At 30.2% G+C, this 23671-nt stretch overlaps 1 long non-coding RNA gene and 1 pseudogene across 1 annotated transcript; both read right to left on the bottom strand.

The window, feature by feature from the left end:
* Nucleotides 1–1169: 1169 nt before the first annotated feature.
* LOC148765340 (uncharacterized) lies at nt 1170–2125 on the bottom strand. Its single transcript, XR_016029816.1, has 2 exons — nt 1996–2125; nt 1170–1485 (listed from the first exon to the last, which is right to left on the bottom strand). It is a non-coding gene; the product is annotated as an uncharacterized LOC148765340 (long non-coding RNA).
* A 4118-nt stretch (nt 2126–6243) lies between these two features.
* On the bottom strand, nt 6244–12325 carry LOC148765339 (protein FAR1-RELATED SEQUENCE 5-like; annotated as a pseudogene).
* Nucleotides 12326–23671: the final 11346 nt, after the last annotated feature.

The following is a 23671-nucleotide window of genomic DNA, read 5'->3' as shown; positions in this document are numbered from 1 at the left end:
AAAAGGATAAAGTTTTAGGGAAAAAAAAAAGTCAACGCCGGAAACCGGCGGCGAAAATAAAAAAGTCAACGCCAGAAACTGACCGCAAAAAAAAATCAGAAAAAAATAAAGTTTTGAAAAATAAAAAGTTAAAATAGGATTTTTGTGGTTAAAATTGATTATATTGGGGTTACAATTACGAATTCGGTTTAAAGGGTTGGGTGTAATTTTGTCATATTCATTAATTTTCCCTTTATTTATAGAGTGGATTAGTAAGAACCCCCTCTTTTGTGCTTTTAATTAGAGTGGATCCATCCTGATTTTCAATATTAGTAGAAGACTTACTATTGTTTGTCATTCTTAAACTAGCCTTTAGCAAGCAACAAATGATTTAGGAAAAGAGGAATCCAAATCACGCTAATTGGAAAATACAATACAATCAGATCTGGAAAAATCCCAAAAATCTTGCAAAACCAATCCTTCCAAAACTCCCCTTTACATCTCCAAAGCTCCTGAAGGACTGTTTGCAACGATTCCTAGCTGGGCAAAAGAAGAAGCCAACGCCATTAAACGGTACAGTTGTTTTCAGAGCTCAAAAGAAGAAGCCGACACTGATGGAACGACAATACAAGTACCCGTTTTCTTATATTTTCTTAATTGTGGACATAACTTATGAAGACTTCCTTAGATTGGGGACATAACGCCGCTTGAGTGTTTTGGTTATGTGCTGCTAAACAATTGCTTAGCATTTGTCTTGTTTTGATGTTTCTATCTTGACATATGAAGTATTTTTTGATTGAGTTGTGTTCATGAAGATGGTTTTGGAGTTAGATTTTTTGCACAACGATACAATTTTTTTCGATAATAATTTTTTTGTTCAACAATATGAATATTTGTTTTGATGATAGCAAATTTTGGGTAATAGCTGTTTTCAGATAATAGTTGATGTTTAGAAATAGTTGTTTTTATGATAATAGCGGGTTTGCTAGAAATTGCATTTGGATAATAGTTTGTTGAGATTATAAGAAAGATTATTTCACAATTGTTATCAAAACGACTATTTTTAAAAGACTATTTCGAAAAGACCAATACGGATCCATCTATATCCAAATTACCATTTATAAAAAAGACTATTTTGGAAAAAAAACAACTATTTTGTAAACAACTATGTTTGAAAACATCTGCACCTCTAAAAATCAAGACAACATAAACCTGTATACAAACAAAATTATAATGACATGATTACATCATAACTTTTCAATTTATAGTACCAGAACAAAGTTAAGAAAAAATATTTGTATACAAAATATTATTCATATAATATTCTACATCAACACCCTAAATTGCAAGATCAACCAGCATATATGTCATAGTTGTGTTGGATGCACTCAGACATGGCCATTTCGAACAAGCAAAATCAATCAATGCTTGAAAACTTATGCCAGTAGATCGCTTCAAAGCAGCCAACCCTCTGTACTTCAAGAACGTGTTGAAACTGCTACCAATCTAAAAAAAATTAGGAATGAAAAGATGAACAATTAATAGAAAACAACTACGAACAGAAGATTAGTTAGTTTGCGTAAACTATAAAGTATTGCCTAATAGACTATAAATGTATGGCAAATTGACTATAAATTTTGGCCAAATCGACTATAAATAATATATAATTATAACTAAAAAATTGCATTCAGCTGCAAAAGCAGAAAATCGACACACAAACACTCACACAAATCACCAGAAAAAATACATATCAACGCATAAGAGACAATCGAAAAATACAATATGAATGTAGCTACAATGAAAATCGACTATAATGATTATGCAATGAAAATCGGCTATAATGACTCTGCAAAAATCAACACAAAATGACTCACATTCAAAACGACCTACATAACATCTAAATTTTTGCAGTTAGATTAGAGACTCCCCTTGCAAACAAATTCCAATTTAACGAAGCAATATTCGAGCCCACGCTCAAAAAATTATCTTACGCAAATACAAAAATAAAAAATTTACCTTCTTCGATTACAATATTGTCAATGAACGATGGTTAAATTCTTCTTAATTGAACCAAACAAAGCATGAATCAACGTTCAAATCTTTGAATCAATGACAAAATTAACTAGAGAGAGAGAGAGAGAGAGAGAGAGAGAGAGAGAGAGAGAGAGAGAGAGAGAGAGAGAGAGAGAGAGAGAGAGAGAGAGAGAGAGAGAGAGAGAGAGAGAGAGAGAGACGGTTATGGAATATTTGGATTTAGCGTGATCTCAGGATTGATTGAGCTTTTTACGTGAAACGTAATTACACATATTTAATTAGTTAGGGTTAAAATAGTCACTTCAAATACATTATTGATTAATACTTTTTTATTTTATTGGATGGAGGAGTGTCTCACTAATATTGGAAAATGTATTGCATCCACCTTAATATATGTAAATGTATTGAGCGGTTGTTGCTAATTATCCCTTATTATAATACATATTAAAGGGATAGACTTATTGACGAAAGAAAAATAATCCCTGAATCTAGAATAGTAAAGATGAGTTGTCAGAGACTCATAAAAACCCCTTTATTTAATGGCGTGTCGTATGTCATCATTTTTTAGTGAGTTTATTTATATCTTTTTTTTGTTAGTGTCAATTATTTTGAAGTTTTAAATTATTAGAAGGGGCGAGGTAAATTTACATATATATATATATATATATATATATATATATATATATATATATATATATATATATATATATATATATATATATATAACCCTTATCTCACAAATACGAAGGAATATTAATGTACCATGTTACGTTTGGAGAAGTTGTCCCAATTTTTTTGTCGAAAACCATAGATTTCAAGCTTTTAAAACGCTATTTGAATCCCTGTCTTTAGTTTATATCTGCATTTATAGAAGTTTGTAAAATATACTAACTATATAAATGTTTGTAAAATACTCTACCTTTCTTTTGTATTTGTATCTGATCTTATCGATCAAGTATGTACATCCTTACTATAAAACCAGGTTCACGGCTTACACAAACCCTAACACTTCCCCTCGTAAAGAAGATCCGGCCATAACAGTAACTCCTTTAAATATATAAATATATATATTAAATTAAAATACAACTTAATGTTGTATAGTCAATATATTTCCATGTATAAAGTATCTAAACATACAAGAGGGCTCAATGTAGCAAAAACAAATGAAAAATGGCCTTAAAAACTACTTTTCGATCGTTAAAGCCCCTTTTCCAGATATATGTTCAATAGGGGTTGGCTAAGGATGTTCTTCCTGTCTCTAGAATACCAAAGTCAAATGGAGTCGTGCTATCTCTAAAGTTTCTTTCATAGTCTTTCTCTTCACTACTACAGTTATTATTAGTCTTGTTCTTACTTTTGTTAACCCTTTCGCTCTCATGTTAATACTTGCAAGTACCTTAACATTGCGTCTGAATAGTTGTCGAATCTTAGTAAACTCAAAGCCCAGCATATGTCGTATTTGTTCACCGTCTTTCGATTTTCTCTGTTACATCGATCGGATGCTTCACCGGTCACAAAACATATGAACTCCGACACAAATTTGGATTCTCTCTTTTGCTTCTCTTGAATCTTTGCACTTTGTGGCATGATCTTCTTCATCATTTACCGTATGTTGGCCTCGTCACCAAGGGTGGAACTAAGCTTATTTGTTTGGGGCAAGAGTTCACGCAAAAAATAAACTATGATTTACGAGTTTTTTTTTTGGTATTTTGTTAAGAAACAATAGTTAAATATATATTTATTTTTCTAAATAATATGATCATTATACTGTTACTTAAACTTTCTAAACTCATAAATCATGTATTACAAGGGCTAATTTATTTTTTAGAGGGATAAATATACTTAATCTAAAAATACATAAATGAAAATCCATAAGAAATAGACAAAATAAAATTCTGCTCGGCTCCCCTACGCCCGGTCACTCATTGAGTCATTTCCATTATTAGAAATCTAAGTAAAATCTTTCTTTTTTATTCACACACATAAACTTCGCCTTTTTATATTAGACTACTTATTCATAAAGGGATTCAGATGAAAAAAATGTTTTAAAAACAACCCAACAATATCTAAAGGTGTGTACTAAAATACCCCCTCACATTTTAATATGCTCCAATTCCATCCTTTAATTTAATTAACCTTAATTTGACTCAAATTTCACCAATTAATCAATTTCGACCCCTAACCCAATTTTGACTATAATTTCGACCGTTGACCGCCGGTCACCGATGTTGACTATTTTTTTTCTTCCTTTTCTCTTTTCCCTTTTTTTTTTCTTTTTTCCGCCGCCGCTGACTGGCGGCCTACAGCGGCGTTGATTTTTTTTTTTATTATTTTTTTTTAAAACTTTTTTCTTTCTTGAATATTTTTTGGCTCGTTAAGCAGTAATATTACTGTGGTTGGCAGTAATATTAACTATACTACTTTTTAACGCATTAATACTGGTACAATACTCTCTAACACAGTAATAGTATAACAACAAATATCACTAATATTATTGTCTTTCTAGAAATTTTACTACCAACAACATGTAATATTATTACGTTGACTGGTTAACAAATCAAACAAAATAAAAAAACCAATAAAAAATTAATAATATTGATGTGGTTGACAGTAACTGTACTGTCAAAGATAGTACAATTACTGTCAGTTAATAGTACAATTACTGTAACCGACAATACAATTACAATCAACATTCAACAGCAGCTGTAGAAAAAAAGGAAAAAAAAAAACGGATACAAAATTTTAGAAAAAAAGAAAGAAAAAGTCAACACTGGAGACATGCGTTGACCGTCGGTCAACTCCGGAAACCGGTGACGTAAAAAACAGGAATACAAAAAACATCAAAGCTGGAAACTAGCGGCCAAAAAAAAAAATCATACAAAAAAATTGAGAAAAGAAAAAGTCAAATTTGGATTTTTTTTGTCAAAATTGATGAAATTGAAGTTAAAATGGAGTTACATTTAGGAATTGGATTTAAGGGTTGGGGTAAGTTTGTCATATACATTTTTTTTCCTTATTTATAATACATATTAAAGGGTTAAACTTATTGGCAATAGTATTATATGCCCAAAAAAGATGGTTAGTTAGGGACGTATGCATAAAAACCCCTTTTCTATCATATGGGTCATTTTTTATTCTCATCTCTGAATGTTCGTGGCTGGAGAAATATATTCATGTAAATTGATGATAAATAAAAACTCACCATTTGCACTGTCGGATATGAAAGATTGCGAAACCAATTAGGTTTATTTTCAATAGATTGTGAGCCAAATGAGATATCTTGACAACGATAAACACTAAAATATTATGAGGATGGAGCACAAATATATCCTTGTGAGGGAATAACACGGGTAGCTTCTTTCATTGGTTGTACATTTATAGACACTTATGACCACTGCGATCTTTTGGTTGCACTTTTTGTTACTCTCTAGCAAATTAGAAAAAAAAACTACGGAACTTCATGAAACCAAAATAAAAAGTATTGTAAAGATCTATTCAAAAAACTTGCTTGACGAATCTATATTTTGTTTTCCTATTTTTCTCTTTGAATCCCAATGACTTGACAATCGAGTATTATTGATTTCTCTTGACTTCACATAAAGAGGATTAAGCACCAACTCATCATTTATAACGTTAGGTTCTTCCACAACATCTAAACTTCTATTCTTGGAATCACGTGGTGCCATATCATTACTTTTTTTAATTACATGATCTAAACCCAACTTATCAAGTAAAGTATTTAGATTTGAAAAAAATACCCTCCAGCCCAGTTCTCACCAAATTTTTGCTTCGGGATTAACTTTACTTCGGACTGTAAGATTATAACAAAACCTCATAACATGATTCACATAAACTGTATGAGATTCATTGTAATCTGCACAAGAACTTTATTTATTGAAGCGAACTCTGTCCATCTAGCTTTTATTTACCTCGTAGGTATTTTGTGCACATTCATTTGTTTAAAAACTAACAATGAGTGCTGGTATAATGTACCAACATACTCGAATAATTGACACGTGCATTATATTTAATGTGAACTCGAATCAAATTCAACTTTTCGAACTCGATTTGAATTTCATTGAGATTTTACTTTAAACATGAATTAAGTGCCATTATTTGAAGCCTCTCCATCAAAATAAATGCCCAACGAGTTGATCAATTCTGACTGGAACATATTATACATCGTGTGAGTATAAACCGAAGAAGCATCTCTCAACAAATAATTATTTTTTACAGCAAGTGTAGGATCCCATGACTACATTTAAAATCATTTTCATTTTCATCTTGGCTCCATTCATTTTGAATCTTTTCAAGCCTCAGAACACAGTAGAACAATATATCGGTCTTCTTACCGTCGAGTTTCAAACTAGAATTTGTGGACCCACTTCTTGATGTAGCTTTAAGCCTGCACTGAATCTATGTTTACTGAAAGCAGTAGACCATTTATTTCTCAACTTGTACATATTGTTTAGCCAAGAATGGTCATAAAGATTATTCTCAACAATCATTTTACTCAAAATATTCTCAAACTCTTCGTCAGATTCACAAAATTCCATACACTTATGGAACATATTCTTAAAATCTAAATTATTATTCAAATTACCAAAGTGAAAAGGAGCATTATGATAGATATGACATTGACACAATCGATGACGTGAATTCAGAAATATAACTTCAATAGCATTTATCATTGCTTGAGATTGGTCCGTGAAAATAGTTTCTAGCTGCTTTCCACCCATAGACTCGAGAAATGTGTTGAATAATCACTGAAAAAATGACTCTGTTTTATGAGACATAAAAGCTAGTCCGAACATCACATTGTTCGTATGATGGTCAATGCCCGTAAAAGGTGCACAAATCAGATAATATTTATTTGTTTTATACGTGGTATCAAATGAAACAAAATCACCAAAAGCCTCATAATCGACCCGACTCCGACCATCTCTGAAAAGAAATTGCACATCCTGTTGTTTTATCAACTTGAAAATCCCTGTAGAACAATATATCAACTTAGCAGCATCACCATTTCAACTTGTCTGTGATCTTTTGCCATACGATTAATGTAATCGTATGCATTTTTTTTTAAGAAAACCGATATTTTCTCTCCCATGTATGTGATTCTTGTTGCAAGTAAGAATATGCATAAAATCCAGCATTGACCAATGTTTTTAGTGTATTTCCTTTATGATATGAAATACTACGAGCTGATTTCAACATATAACTTTAGTCGGGTGAGACTATATCATGATTATGCTGAATATAAAAAATAGTCGGTCTCCATTATGAATTCCTTTTTCTTCCAATCCTAAGTCTTGCTGCACAACCAAATCTGGTTTCAATCTTTAAGTATATTGGTTGTTTATTTTAGCAATACGCTTCTCATCCTTTGTTCCTTTCCAAGAACATTAAAATTCCTTCATCATGTAAAGTTCTTTACTATTATCATGAAAATAATCATGTTTTCCTTTTTTCATATGAACCCTTTGATACGTCCATATTCACAATATAACAAATATGCATCTTCAAGACTTTTCATTCGTTGACCCACGCTAAATTTGCGTTCGAATTCTTCGACCAATAACTAGTTACGTACCTTTGTATTGTCTGACTCTGAAAATTATGGGAGGTGTACATTGGTTGAGTTTAATTTCGCATTGTTGGCACTCGATAGTAAATTTTGATCCATTCCTAAAAAACTATATATATATTATATAAAAAGATGATCTATGCCCTGAATAATTGACATGTGGCAAATGTTGATGTCATACCTCCAAATTGTTTAGTTGGAGTTCAATTGATTATGTGGCATCTCAAATTGATTAGTTGGCTTTTTGGTATGTGTTTTAGTTATTTCCTATTTAATATTTGCACAATCATTTAAACATTACCACAAATACATATATTCTTTAATGCATTTAATTTATATATAAATTCGAAAAATATATATCTTACGTATACATTTAATTTTTGAAATATATTTGTTTGAATGTCTATTTTTTATGAATATTCAGATAATTTTTAGGAATTGTTTTTCGTTGTAATAATAAACTAATTTTAATAATAAAATACATTTTTTGTTAATTTTTGTAATTATAGAATTTCAGAATATGCATTCAATAAATTATATTAGTTGAAAATACAAAATATAAATAATTTTATTATTTCTTTATTTCATTTGATAAAATATAATGATATGTTAATAAAATAAAATAATGTACAATAAAACAATTTATGGATGTAATATTATTATTATTTTTTTTTATGAAAAATATATAATATTATTTTTTTGCAAGAGATAAAATTTCTTTATGAGTATTACTTTCTCCTTGAAAAAACTAAAACAATAATATATATATATATATATATATATATATATATATATATATATATATATATATATATTCAACTATCTTTATTTTAATATATAATTCATTCAAATTAACTTTATTTTTATTTTTTGTTCCGGATTATGTATTTATCAATCAAGGACATTTTTTTGGGCATATTACAAATAAGCCCTTCAATGGATACTTATTCATAAAGAGATCCAGACAAAAATCTCCTTTATCAAAAAGTCCATACATGGTCCAAATGTTTGTAAAGGACTAAAATAACCCCTCATACTTTAATATGGTCCAATTTAATCCCTAACTTAATTTAACTTCAATTTTACCCCAAATTTTACAAATTATTCAATTTTGACCCAAATTTTTTTTTTCAAAAACTTTTTTTTTTTCCGCCGGATTCCGGCGTTGACTTTTCAATTTTTTTTTCTTTCTTCCGGATTTTTCGCCGGATTCCGGCGTTGACTTTTTTGAATTTTTTTTCTTCTTTTCTTTTTTTCTTTAACATTTTTTTTCCGTTTAAACAACAATATTGCTGTGATTGACAGTAATATTAACTATATTACTGTTAAACACAGTAAAATTAACTAAACTATAGCTTAACACAGTAATATTACTATATTAATCTCTAGCACATTAATATTAACACAATAAAACTCATTATTATTGTGTAATAAAGTAATATTACTATGTTGACCGTTCAACAAATGTAAACATAATAAAAAGCCAAAAGAATTAATATTACTGTGAGTGACAGTAATATTGCTATAACAACAGTAATATTACCGTCAACCACAGTAATATTACAATAATAGACAGTAATATTATTACGTTACTCCGTGAATAACTCAAACAAACAAAAAATTCCAAACAAAATAATAATATTGATGTGGTTGACAACAATATTACTATAACAACAGTAATATTACCGTCAACCACAACATTATTATTGTGTTTACAGTAATATTACAATAATAGACAGTAATATTATTACGTTACTCCGTGAATAACTCAAAGAAAACAAAAAAACCCAAAAAAATAATAATAGTGATATTGTTGACAGTAATATTATTGTATTTATAGTTATTTTACTGTTAACGACAGTAATATAATTACGTTGACTTGTCAACAAATCAAACAAAATAAAAAAAAATAACAAAAAATAAAAAAAATAATAATATTATATACGTTATTTACAGTCAACGGCAGAACAATTACATAAATGTATTGTCAACGGCAGTACAATTACGTTAATTAACTATCATTGACAGTATAATTACCTTAAATTACTGTCAGTGACGGCACAATTACGGTCAATGTTTAGCGGCGGACGTAAAAAAAAAAAAAAAAAAAAAAAAAGAAACCTTTAAAAAACACTAAAAAAGTCAACGCCGGAGACCGCCGATCAACGTCGGAAACCGGCGAAAAAATCCGGAAGAAAAGAAAAAAAAATAAAAAATAAGTAAACGCCGGAGACCGATGTTGACCGCCGGTTAACGTGGGAAACCGGCAAAAAAATCAGAAAGAAAGAAAAAAAATTTGAAAAGTCAACGCCGGAATCCGGCGGAAAATTGTTTTTTTCTGAGAAAAAAAATTTGAAAAAAAAATGACTTGGGTCAAAATTGAATAATTTGTAAAATTTGGGGTCAAATTGAGATTAAATTAAGTTGATGATGAAATTGGAGCATATTAAAGTATGCTCCAAAAAAAAGTCAAAATTGAATTTTTCTGGTCAAAATTGGATTTTTGGGGACAAAATTGATTAAATTGGGGTTATAATTAAGAATTTGGTATAAATGGTTGAGGGTAATATTGGGATATACATGAATGTTCCGGGGATCACTATTTCAAATCCCAACTTTTGCTTACTTGAATACAAAAAAAATAAAAAATAAATAATTAATTGTAAATTACTTTTATACCCTTAATGAAAATTAAAACCAAAAAAATATTACAAATACTATTTTTCTTTCTTAAATACCAAATAATCAAAAACCCTAAAAAAACCATTTCCCTTCTCACTCACAAACCCCTCACCTCCTCCACCTCCTTCTTCTCCCTCCCCAAAAACCCTCCTAAAAAACCTCAAAACAAAAGAAATCAAAACCTTACACAACTTGCAAAATGGCGTCAAATGACACTAGAATCGTAGTTTACGAGCAAGGAGAACCCATTAAGGTATGTATTCATGTATTTTTTGAGCTAAAACTTCGATTTTGATTTTTTTTTTTTTTTTTAAATTCGCCATCAATTTTCGACACATACAGGTCGAAAATATGCTTATTTTTCGACATGTATGTGTCAAAAAACATAACAATTGATATTTTATTCATTTTCGACACTTAAGTGTCGAATTTTGCTACAATTTTCGACACCGAAGTGTCGAAAATGACCCATATTTTCGACACTTAAGTGTCGAAAATATGGGTCATTTTCGACACTTAAGTGTCGATTTTGTGCCTGATGCAAATTTATTTGTCTTATATTTTCGACACTTTTGTGTAGATCGATTGCACCCATTCATTTACCACGTCAGAAAAATTCCCAACAATAGAAGCTTTATTGGCATGGGTTCGTGAAGTATGTAAAAGAATTGGAATGGTGTTAATGATTGCGGGTTCGAGTGACGGGGATAGAGGACATAGGACACCGTATGTGATTGTTCGTTGTGAGCGTGGGGGGCTATTATGTTGGCAAGAAGGTACCAGGTGAAGATGATCAAAGACCGGGAAAAAGGAGCACCGGTTCAAAGAAATGCAATAGTCCGTTTAAATTGAAGGGGACAAAAGAACACAAGGATGATGAAAAGGCTGAGTGGAAATTGGATGTTTGAAAACTTGCACGGACACTCTTATGCTGGAAGATTATCAAAGGAGCAGACTTCATTTATTCACAACCACAATTTTTTTTTTTTGATAAATTGCAATTTTTCTTTTTTTTTTTTTTTTTTTTGTGTGAAATTAACCCCAAATATATTGCAATGTAACATAAAAACATATTCTAACTGTTTTTGGACAAAAAAATTTAAACTTTAAAATTATTGAAAAAAAAAAATGAAACAGCCTCATTTCGACAGTTAGCTGTCGAATTTAGTCTGTTTCAAAAAAAAATTTCTTTTGATAAATTGCAATTTTTCTTTTTTTTTTTTTTTGTGAAATTAACCCCAAATATATTTCAATGTAACATAAAAAACATATTCTAAGTATTTTTGGACAAAAAAATTAAAATTTCAAATTATCAAAAATAATTTCATTTAAAACAATCAAAATCCATATAAAACTAAATTAAAAAAAATAAAAAATTGTGTACAATTCCGGTATCTCGGGACCTCGGACCGGTTCGTTGCTCGAATCACCAACTTCTACAGTCGAAGGTAGAGCCGGCACCGGATTCGTTGAGGAAGAACCCTCTCCAGACTTCTTCTTGTTCGTGGTCTTTTTCTTGGTCGTGATTGCCTTGCCCTTGCCTCTATCAGATAATTCCTTCCTCTTCTTACGGTTCGAGACAGCCGCAGGTATACGAGGTTCACGTGGTTCTTCCACTGCAAAATAACACACAAATAAAAATAAATATACATAATATAAACACAAGCAAATAAAAATAAGAAAGAAAACAAATTAGTAAATTAAAAAAAAAAAAAATTACACAGACATAATTCGATAGCAAACTGTCGAAAATTGGTTGAAAATTCGAAAGGCAAATAAAAATAAGAAAGAAAACAAATTAGTAAATTAAAAAAAAAAAAAAATATTACACATACATAATTCGAGAGTTTGCTGTCGAATTATCAAAAATTCAATTCAAACATTTCAAAACATTCGACAACTATATGTCGATTTTGGATGAATTTTCGACATCAATCTGTCGAAAATTTTGAAAAAATCGACATATACAGGTCGAATATTGTGAACGAAGAACCGACCCACGAATCTCAAATCAATGCTCAAATCGACTGCAATCAGATGCATCCATTACTAATTAACGATCATTCTTACCTAAAACAACCAAATCCTAATTACCCATATCAAACAATCAAATCCTAAATAAATATTAAAGAAAAAAAAATTGAAAACAAATATTACTTGTATTCGAAGACGGCGGCGGCTTGATAACAATGGATTCAGCGGTGGCGGCGTTGGGCGACGTTCGGCGGTGTTTGGCGGCGGCGAGGGTTGGAGCGGCGGCGGCGTCCGGCGGCGAGAGAGTTTTGAAATGGAATGAAATGTTTTTTTTTCTTTTTTTTTTATTTGGTTTTCAAATAGGTAATTTCAAAGAAAAATTGATATAATTGATATTTTGTATAAAAGGGTGTTTTTGTACTTTTCTTTTTATTTTGGTATTAAAGTAAGAAAAAACTTATAAATATGTACTCAATTGTGGTTTTTAACTTGGTAGTATTCAAGTAATCAAAAGTTGGGATTTGAAATAGTTGCCCCCGAATGTTTTCTTTATTTATAATAAATATTAAAATGATGGGTTTATTGGTGAAAGAGATATAACCCCTAAACCTAGAATAATAAAGATGCTTGGTTGGGAACTTATGCACAAAAAACCCCCTTTTTTTTTTTTACAGTTTTTCATAACTATATAGTTTTTTTCCATATTATATGCATATAAAATAAGGCAAGTTATGTCTTTTATTGTGATTTAATTATTCCTAGATCAGGTGGCTCAATTAGTTGTCACTCAAAGTTAATTATTTCCAAATTAACGCAAGTTATGTCTTTTATTGTGATTTAATTATTCCTAGATCAGGTGGCTCAATTAGTTGTCACTCAAAGTTAATTATTACCAAATTAACTTAATAATATTTATTAACTGTCATGATTAACTTTTTTCAAATCAATTCAAATCAAATCAAATCATTTAACTATATAATCAATTATTTTGAAATTAGATTGCTTCTCATTTTAAAATTCAAATTTTGAATTTTAAAAATATTTTCAAAATCACATAATAATCCATGCTATATAATCTCCAACAACAATGTGGTTTTAATCTCCCATAATTATGTTATTTATATAATTTTGAATTTTTTTATATTATGTTTATATTTTCTTACTTTTATGTATGTGAAGATCACACAATATTTTATTTCCAATATACACAACATCCTCACATATTTACGTAGATTTTGACCATATTTACTTCAACGAATTGCACGATTAATTAGTATACTACATCCATTAACTAGTATTTTATATATATGAAAATTTTAAATTTTTGGATTTCAAATTTATATATTGAAATTTATAAATTTATAAATTTCAAATTTTCGGATTTCAAATTTTATTTTGTGTGGAAAATATCTAATCAACAATAAAGATTGTTCAATATTTTTCAATATTTTAATTAGTATACTACATGTGATGTTTGTTTTTTTTAGTTTTATTTGGAATTTTGAGTTCAAAATTCAATTTTTAAAAATGTGTCTTTATAGTTTGCTTTTAATTTCAATTATTCATATGTTATATTTGATCATTTACTTTTAAGTATAAAAAATAATTATAAAATCTTTGTCCATTTCATTCATCCCATATCGATCATGTTTTGTTCCAAAACGTCTAATCGTGTATTTTTTGCAAGGTTGTAAAAATCGGTAATCGGGTCCGACTCGGTCAGACACCGACTCACGATTAATCGGTGCGGCGGTGATTAATCGGTGATAAATCGGAAGTAAATCGGTTTTTAAAATTTAATATAATATATTTGTAGATATTATTTATAAATACTCAAAACATAGATAAAAAATATTTAAACATAGTAATATCTCCATCATGTATATATTCTAATAACATAATAAAAGTTTAATAATAATAAGATCATAATACATAAATATCCTTATAAAATATAAATAACAAGGCAATTTTTTTTTGAATTTACATACATTCTTGGCATACATCATTAGTTCTTTAACAATAATAATTAACATAAACAAAATAAAGCATAAACTCCTTTTTTTTTATTTAATTTCCAACTTTTATTTTGATTTATAAAAAAAAAAAAAAAAAAAAAAAAAACCGATTTTTGACCGATTTTTTGCCGATTTTTTCCACCGAAGTTTGACCCGCTTTAAAGGTTTGACCGCCTCGGACCGCCTCAGACCGCCTCGGACCGCCTCAAACCGCCTCAAACCGCCTCACAGGCAAAAAACCGATTTTTCAAACCTTTACACTAAAATCGTAAAGGTTTTGGACCGCCTCCGCCTAGGCGACCGATTAATCGGCCGCCTCAGCCGATTTTTAGAACACTGATTTTTTGTCCCCGTCATTTTTTTTTTATAGTTTGTATCATTGTATTTTGTTTCAACAATTATATGCACATATTCATTTTTTTTTTTCATTTTTATTGTGTTTATTTATTTCACTGTTTAAATATATCTTTAATAAGTGATTTTTGTAAATGGTTTCTAGATATGGAGAACGGCAATGTAATCATCAAATTAGTGAACGTCATTCAATGTTTTGCCTTGAACAAGATCGTAAAAGAAATTGTTGCGTTTGCGTTTTTTGTATTATCTTATATAATTAATGTCTAAGAATTAAATTTGTTGTTCATCCTCCATTTTATAATAATCTAACAATATTCATTTTATTTATTTTATGTAGATATTAATACGACCTTCCGTCTGTGATTTTGGAAATTGGAATCGAAGAAGATTTGTATGGAACATCCAAAAATGTGGAGACCTTATATATAGTTATTATATTGATGCGGGTAAATTACAATGCCTCCGTGAGGTATAGTCAAATTATAAAAACCTCCATCTTGTTTAGATAATTACAAGTACCCCCTTAATTATAAATCTTTTTAAACGTTCACCCTTGCGGTTTCAAATTTCGTCGAATATCCAGATTATATGGATTATTATCACTTTTGTACCCGTTTTATCCGATTCGAACTCCATGTTTTGAAGCAAGATGATCATATATATGTGTTTTTAAGTTTGTATATATCAGATTGTGATGCATCAGAAACTGTATTTTTACACAAAACGAGTACAAACTAGAGCACATTTCACGAAATCTAAATGATTATGTTGAATTTGACACCATAAGGGTGGAGGTGTAATTTAATCGATATATTCGCCATAGATGAATTCATATGCAACCAACTGTCATCAATTATTTGCAGCGATTTTTTTATTTAATTAATTAAGGGGTAAATCAGACTATTCCATATTAGTCTATTTTATTTTAATGCAATAAATAATTTTAAGTGAGAAGGATAAATGACTAATTGCTCAAATTATTATTTTAATCATTTTTTTTTTAAAGATTTTAATCATTTTTCTAGGAAACCCAAAATCATTTTTTCATTCAACAGTTCAGATCTAATCTATTTAAAATGAATGGTCATGTAGGGGGCATCTGACCGCAGGTAGGTTTTGAGCGACCGGACGCTCGAAAAATCCTGCTTTGCCAACATCTTAATTTATAGTATTTATTCAGATGTTGACTATATTATTGGTAGCATGACGTTTCCAAAGTTCAATGTAATTTGGTGGTAAGATTATCGTTCTTGGTTGAGACGTTAGACATATACTACCTGTTGCACTGAAAGTATTGAGGCAAGACACCGTACACGCTGCAATCAATTCATTCCATTGTGAAGGAAATATCGTGTCATGAGGTTGCACAAGAACATGAGGCTTCATTCGCACGCATCTTCGTCTAATAAAGAGGAAATAACAGAATTTGCCGAATGGAATCTGAGAATTGAAAATGGAGAAGCTAGATATAATAATGATGGTGAAGCCTCTGTCTCTCTTGCTCCCAGTTATGGTGGGTGGCTATGGAGGCGGCGGGTAACGTGAGGGTTGTTATGGAGGCGGTCATGGTGAATGGCGGCGGCTATGGAGGCGGTGTATATGGTGGGGGATGTTATGGAGGCGGCTATGGTGAGTGGCGGCGGCTATGGAGGTCGTGGGTTGGTGGAGAGAGTTATGGAGGTGGTGGTCGCAGTTACGATGGGGGTAGTTATTATGGAGATAGGGAAGGGCACGAAGGCGATGAATATGGAGGTGGTGCATGGTGACGATTTTGCAGATCTAGTTTTTTATTTTGGCTGTTATGGCGATGGTGGTTGTAGATCTAGGGTTTAATTTTTGGATGACTATGTATTTCGTGGTTGTCTATGGTTGTCTATGCATGGCTGGCTGGCGACTAGGGTTCAAAGAGGGAGTTATGATTTTTGAATTGTGCAGTACAAATGACTATGGGTTACTATGATTACCACATGTTTCTATGGGTGTCTATAGGTGACTGCAGCAGTACAAATGACTATGGATTACCACGATTACTACGAGTTTCTATGGATGTCTATAGGTGACTACGGCCAAAAAATTTTTAGAAAAAACATAATTTTCAATATTACGTAGAAGAAAATGGAAAAAATAGATTTTTATAATTCTTAAAATACTAAAATGAAAAATAAAAAAAGATCGTGTTCCACGTACAAAAAAAATATTAGATGCAAAATAAAAAATTTAAAATGCAGAATAAAGAATGATAAATACAATTTAAATATTACTTGGTGCATATTTCATTTGTTATGTGTGGAGGTGCATTTTTGGAATGAAATTTATAAAGGATGTGAAGTGTTTAGTTGAGTTTGTCATTTAGTACTAATAATATAAGTTTTGTCACCAGGGACCTATATCTTAAAGTTCCCTCTAAATTTATAAGCCTAGAATGTAATTTATGAAATGATATTAAACATTATTTTATTTTTTGTAGAAATTATAAATGCACCCATATATTTTCATTATTTACATGTTTCCCTCACGTTTCCGTATCCAACTTTTTAATAAACGAAATCTCTCCATGTCCGTTTCCCAGTCTCCCCATATCCACGTTCCCGTGTCCGTGCTACATAAATACTTATCAAGATATATCACATACCAAAAGTTTGAATGATAATTCTATTATAGAAGTTATATCAGTATTTAAACTATATAAAGAACTATATCTAGATAAATTCAGCAGCAAAGGTTCTCGACAAATGAAAACCCTAAAAAGGAGATTAATTAGTTGATAATGGTGTACTATTAAATGTGGTCCCCCGTTTAATCTCAATTCTCAAATGCTTAAACACTCCCACCAATGTGTTTAATATTGTTTCTAAAATTTGAAAATGAATGGACTGCGTCCATGCACGTTTGCTTCTTATATATTAAATTACAAACCCTAGTTTCATTTCTTATTACGAATTGGGTTTTCTTGACCGTTCTATTTGGGACCAAAGCCAGATTTAATTTCCACTAGATGAGTCAAATTCTTGAGCCATGTTTTCCATTGGATGTTTTAATATGTCAACCGTTATTTATTTTACTCCCCCCTCTTTCAATTAATTTATTATTGAGAATTATTACATTAAACTAAGGTGGTGTTTGCAAATGATTATTTAAATGCAGAAGTTAGTGATTGTGATTTAAGTTAGTTTTAAGTGCTTATTTCTAAAAGTTGGGGTGTTTGCAAATATTTCGGAAAATGAACTAAAATTGAAAAAGCAGGGTTATGGGTGCTTTTAAAAATATAGCTTAAAGCAGATTATTTTAAGAGAATCAAAAGCAAAAGTTGATTTTGCAAACACCTAAAAACAGATTATGAGCAAAAAAAACCACATAATCACTTTCAAAAAGCATTTGCAAACACCACATAAGTACGTACTTCACCTGTGCATTGCACGCGGTATTCATCATAAAAAAAATTGATTTTAAAAAGTTTTCGAAATAGTAAGATCAATGGTTGATATGCAATACAAAGTAATATATATATATATATATATATATATATATATATATATATATATATATATATATATATATATATATATATATATATTCCATGTAAGTAACGAATTAAACTAAAATAGGTGAAAAAAACTAAATACAGAAGGTTTAATTTCCGTATACAAAAGGTGACTACATTGTTATCATTACCGTTACTATCACCATTACCATTATCATTATCAATACCATTACCATTATCAATACCATTACCATTACCATTACCATTCATAATGTTAATGCTAATTTTAATTGTAATACTATTCATAATCATAATAACAATGATCATAATCATAATCATAGTACTAATACTAATAGTAATACTAATACTAATACTAATACTAATACTAATACTAATACTAATACTAATATTAATACTAATACTAATACTAATACTAATACTAATACAAATAATAATACTACAACTAATACTAATACTAATACTTTACTCTAAAAAATATTAGTACTAATACTAATACTAATACTAATACTAATACTAATATACTAATGCTAATCCTAATATACTAATGTGAATGCTAATGTTATTATTAATTAATATTAATGCTACTCCTAATTATAATATATACCAATCTTATGCTAATGCTAATTAATTCGAAACTAATCTTAATCCTAAGACTATAGAGCTTATTTGATCACAGTAGATTCCGTGCCCGAATGTGCTGTCTGCCCCTCAATCCGGTTAGGGGCATGCCCTTTTTCCTAGTGACTGAATTTTGAAAGCAGACATCTGTCCATTCAATCAGAATGGAGATTTCTATAAGTATCAACAATTTATTGATATCCCACTTCTCTTCCTGAAAGGACAAGACATAATCCTAATCATAATCCTAATATTAATACTAATTCTAATTCTTATTATAATCATAATTCTAATACTAATACTAATGATAATGTAATATTGATGTTGATGCTAATGCCAATCCTAATACTAATGGTAATGCTAATGATAATCTAATACTAATCCTAGAATTAATCGTAATTTATTAATGATAATGCTAATCGTTATATGCTAATGCTAATGTGAATGCTAATACGAATACTAATATTAATCCTTATATTTTTATTTTTATTTTCGGCCAAAAATTGTACTTTTATTCCATAGAGGCACATGGGGGCATCGTTAAAAACCTTGTCGGCCTAGAACAAGGAAAATAGCACCCCCTATTTACATTTTCGAAAAGTACAAAAACCTAAACTATCAGAAAGAATAACATGCCGAATTCTACTAGCTAGGAATATCTTTACTACTGCAAAAATCTACCCTATCTTTGTGCCCGTGTGCCAATTTGGCAAGCCCATCCGCCGCTTGATTTCCTTCGCGAAAAATATGCTCCACTTGCCATTGGGCCTTTAGAAGACGACGAATTCTATTAATAGTATAGTGAAGGTTCCTCAGCGACGATATGTTAGCAAAATGACGCCAAAACCCCCCAGCGACGTCCGAATGAACAAAAAGGTGCCAGATGTATGCTTTTCCTCTGTGACGTTGCCAATGCTGTGAGGAGAAGCATGACAGGCCCCTTGCCGAAAATCGGTACCGTATTTGGCTCTCGCAAATCTTGCCCACATCGATCTTCCCTCTAAGACGTTCCATGCCAGTTTGCCCGCTAAGAGGGATTGATTATATTGTAGCGATAAATATGATAAAAAACAAATATATACAAATTTATGTAAGAATATGTAAACTTCATAATTCAGGAATAAGGGCACTTGCATACATTTATTATAACTAAGTACTAATGTATAAGGAGTATTTTTTTTCCTAAATCGAAGGCCCCTAAAATTCATAAAAACTCGGGAGCCCAAGGCGAGATCGTCTTTGTCGTCTTCCCTAAGAACCGCGCCTATGTGTGGTTGTGGTGGTGGTAGAGTGGGCACTCTTTTTGCATGCTTATAAAAGGTGGTAGTTTTCCAATATATTTATGTGGTACTCAAAAATAAAATTAAATAAATTATGTGACTGAGATTTGAGAATAATAACATCTGACATTAGAAAAAAAAAATGAATTTGTTGATACAGAAGGGAAAAGCTACTTAGTTTCATAATTAACAAGGCTTAATTTCCAACAGATTAGAAAGATTCTGTATATCTAAATGCTTTACACAGCTCAAAGAAAACTAGAACCATTATATATATATATATATAACATTCTGATACCATACATAAAGTATCTAAACATACAATAGGGTTCAGTTGCAAACACAGATGAAAATTGTCTCTGAAGAATATAACTTTCCTATTTCAAGAGGGCTTAATTTGCTAAGGATGTTCCTCCTCTCTCTAGAATCCCAAAATCAAAAGATGGAGTTGAAGTGGTATTATCTCCATAGCTAATTTCTTCATCTTTCTCTTCACTGCAATTATTATTAACTTTATTATTTTGGTTAGCCCTTTCTCTCTCAAACTCCCTAAAGTTTTCCAAGTACCTTAACATGGTTTCTGAATAGTTGTCGAAGCCTAGTGAACTCAAAGCCCAGCATATGTCGTCTCCGTTCACCGTCTTACGGTTCTCCTTACGACACCGATGGGCTGCTTCGCCGGTCACAAAACATATGAATTCCGAAGCACATTGTTGCATTCTCTCTTTTCCTTCTCTTGAAATCTTTGCACTTGGTGGGAGGATCTTCTTCATCATCTGTCCTACATTGGCTATCGGGAGCGATAGTTCAATCTCGTCATTCATTTCGATGGTTAGAGATCTGAGTAAATTTTAATTTTTTTTTATTGACAGACAGAAGCGTCGCCTTTTTTATATTATACTGATCCTTTTATACCGACCGATATGCATGTTCGTGAAGATCACGCATCATTAATCTCACACGTCTGTGCGTAAGTGCTTCATGTGATTATCGTTATCAACAATCTAGATTATTTTATCAGTATCTCGCAGTTGCAGTTAAAAGACCTAATAAAATATTGTATGTCTTTTAGCTATATAGAAGTGGCAAAAGCACTATTATGGATGGTTTCGGAGGCATAACATGGGCATTATTAAAGTGCCCTTTCAAATTGGTAGTACATTCAATTTTTTTTCAAATTTTCTTTTTTTGTTTCTTTTAGTGATTAAGTTTAAGTTATTATATGGTCTAATTAAAGGAATCTTATAGACCTAATTACACTTTGCAATTCCATTTAACATCCGTTTAAGCTTGATTAAAACAATTTACAATATAATAGAGTACTAAACAAGAATTTGTGCAATTTAAACATTGTAGTACTAAAGAAAGCCTAATAATTATTATGCCATAATGAATGTATGTATGTCACTTTGTGCAGCTAGGGCATTATCAACCTGATTTTGGAGATCGACTTATTCATTAATTAACTGAACAAAAAACTATAAAGGTTATTCTCATGCTACATCTGGTGAATGTTACAGTACTAAGTGTTCGTTTACCGTTAATCTACACACCAATGTTGGTGTGTGTATATATATACATGGCAAATATATATCTAGTTTATTTCACCCTACCCTAATATAAATTGAACTATATATATTTAGATTAATTTTAGCACTTTTTTTTGGGAAAACAAAAGGCTTTTGAATTTTAACAAATGAAAACCCTAGAAATGAGGTTAGTTGATAATGGGTCCACTAATAAATGTGGTCCCCTCATATAACACTACAACCAACGAGTTTATTACATTATAATATTATTTCTCAAGTATGACATGAATGGACTGTATTCATGCACGTTTCCTTTTTTTTTTTTTTTTTTTTCTTAAATGCTTTAAAGCAGCCATGTTGGGTTGCCTAAATATTTAGGGTTTCTGGCATTCTTGGCTAGCTTGTCAGTGATCACCAGGATTTTATTCGAGAAGATCAAAAGTTAATGTTATTTATTAGGGTAAATAGCACTTGACCCCTATGTGTTTCACTATTTTGCACTTAACCCCATGTGCTATCAATATAGGCGGATAACCCCTTGTGGTTTATAATGAGTCGCTTTTAGTAATTTCAGTAATCAAAAGAGGTAAATGTCTATTTTGCCCTTTTATTTATCTCATACTTGTATTGTTTAGGTTTACTTCACTTGATAAACAATTAGGGTTCACATTATTTTATTATATGAAAATAACATAATGAACAAAATTTCATGTGCGATTGCGGAGGATTATATCCAAGCAAAACCTGGTGTATCCAGGCAAAACCTGGTGATGACAACTCCAACATAAGTTTTTAATTTTAATATTTGTTTGTTGAATCTTGTTGTTATACATATTTTACCTTTTTATTTATTTATTGTCATTGTTCATATGAATGTCACAAAGATTTATTGTATAAAGGCGAAATTTTCATTTTTATACCTTTATCATTATATTTTGGGGGTAAAATAAAAGGACTTTGTTTCGAAATAATTTTAAAAATGAAAGAAAACAATAATTTCTAATTACCGAAAGCAAGCCCAATACTTGTGCGTGCGTTAACATATCTTAGTAATTTATGTATCTTTCTTATTTTACTAAATCATGTATTTTTTAAATTGGTTTACTAAAGTTTGTTTAACTAGTAGTTTAAAGAAATTAGAAATGAGCATGGGGTGCATACAAGAAGGGCAAAATGGGTATTTTTAGAAATTTATAGCTAGGAAAAACTGCACCACTTGCGAATTGGGCGAGTGAAATACACTCACTATTGAATATCTTACGAAAGCTACTCATCATAAACCACAAGGGGGTTATCCGCCTATATTAATACCACATGGGGGTTAAGTGCAAAATAGAGAAACCACATGGGGGTCAAGTGCTATTTACCCTATTTATTATGTTATGATAAATACTTTAGATTTAAATAAAATATTTCCAGGTTCAAACAGAAAGTTATGACGTTTCAAATTTTACTACATTCATTAATTATCGATTTTTTTTTTTACTACATTCAATAATTGTATGTTTTTATAGATAATATTCTTCTGAGTATTGTCTTAAAATTTAATTAATTCGATTTAGTATATTTCAATTTCAATTTCCTGTGAAATGTTGTAGGCGTTGCGTTGTCATGCATAAAAGATCTTTAATTTGTGTGGCAAAAGTTTGCATATTATTTTTAGAGTAACTAGTATTCTTCCCCATGCGATGCACCAGATAACACATATAAAGGTGAAAGAATAATTAATTTAATAAGTGACAGTAACAATTATAATAAAAATACATTATACTATAATAATAAAATTTATTAGTGATATTTAAATTACAGTAACAACATCAACATTACATCAATATTCATACAAATTTGATAATATAAACCTATTCAACAACATATTATTTAAACTCAATTTTCCTAATATGAAATTAATTGTTAAATAAATGAATCAATTAATAAAGAAAAAAATAATAATTAAAAAAAATACGTAGAGGAAAAAAATAGAAAAAAAATATTTTAAAGATGCCATTAAAAGGAATTCTGAATAATAAAGAAAGATGCAAATCGTTGCACTGGGATAAGAACGAAAAAAGACAAAGAAAAAATATAATTAAAAAAAAATTAATAGAGAAAAAAAT

The sequence above is a fragment of the Erythranthe guttata genome, chromosome 14 (genome assembly GCF_056151865.1).
Source record: "Erythranthe guttata isolate IM_541 chromosome 14, IM_541, whole genome shotgun sequence".
NCBI classification, from domain to species: domain Eukaryota; kingdom Viridiplantae; phylum Streptophyta; class Magnoliopsida; order Lamiales; family Phrymaceae; genus Erythranthe; species Erythranthe guttata.
Note: the sequence above shows the minus strand (reverse complement) of the source record. Positions and strands in the feature narration are given on the sequence as shown.